The following is a 1,219-nucleotide window of genomic DNA, read 5'->3' as shown; positions in this document are numbered from 1 at the left end:
TACATACACACTTAAAACCGATTCTCGAGCTCGGCATAATGAAATGCCGAATTATATCGGCAACACTTAATTTTACTGACTATTCAGTAATTAACATGCTCTTTTCCGAAAATCGTTAAAATTCTATGCTGATATCTCGGTAAAGTGAGTTCTTTTGCTGAAGTTTGACAAAATATTATACTGAACGTGTCAGTAAACAACAAATATACCGAGATCAGCAAAACCGTTTGCCGAGATTTCAAACAGCGACTTATGGCGTTTTCGTTTTTAAATTGCTCTACACCGGTGCAGTGCTACACTGAGGCATGAATAAACGAACAAAAATGACAAAAACATAAACAGTAACCATTGACTACAATACATGATTCCATTGCACAGAGCTACACCAAACTTTTGATAAGTGCTACACCAGTGGTATCGGTGCAGAAAAAGTGTAGCACTGGCGTAGTGCAATTGGTAAAAACGAACGGTTTCAGTGCAGCTTTCGCTACACCAGTGTAGTGCAATTTAAAAACGAAAACGACATTAGCTTTTACTGAAACTCGGTGAGACACTTGTCATTTAATGTTTCCTTTAGATTTCCCAAGCATCACGTCGCCATTGCTCGTGGAACTGGAAAACATCTAAACTGGATGAAGGAAGAAGATTTGTATATTTTATTAAAAGATAAGAAAAATCGAAAACTATCTAATTTGCATATATATATTTATATCCGCTTATTTACAGGTGAGGTGAGGAGCACTAGAAACAATTGTCTTTAGCCGTGATGTTTTCGTTTGGTGTTTGCGCTTTTGTGATTTGCTGAATTGAAATGAACATAAATAAAATATTCCTTTCACCAACATTAGCTTTTGCTGATATTAATTTCATACAAAAATAAAAAAATATCTTTCCTTTATTCGATTACTGATGACTCGGCAATTCATGATTCCTTCCTGATAACTTTTGCCGAGCTGACAGCAAAACTTCTCCTGACATGTTCGGCAATAATTGACAGTTGACAAATTTTGGATTGGAGATTCAGCAAGAAGTGTGTACTTGTTGATGCTTTTAGTGAACAAACAAATAATTCTTGACGCTTGAGTATATTATTCTTTAAATCTGTAATTGCCTGTAATCCACCAGACGATTTATTTCTCTATTCGCTATAATGCTTGATATAAAAATGCTGTATGTTTCAGTACAACAGACAGTGAAGGGGTTAATACAGAGATGCCAG

This window comes from Malaya genurostris, chromosome 2 (assembly GCF_030247185.1).
Source record: "Malaya genurostris strain Urasoe2022 chromosome 2, Malgen_1.1, whole genome shotgun sequence".
NCBI classification, from domain to species: domain Eukaryota; kingdom Metazoa; phylum Arthropoda; class Insecta; order Diptera; family Culicidae; genus Malaya; species Malaya genurostris.
The sequence above is the reverse complement of the archived record's forward strand: the minus strand, read 5'-3'. Positions refer to the sequence as shown.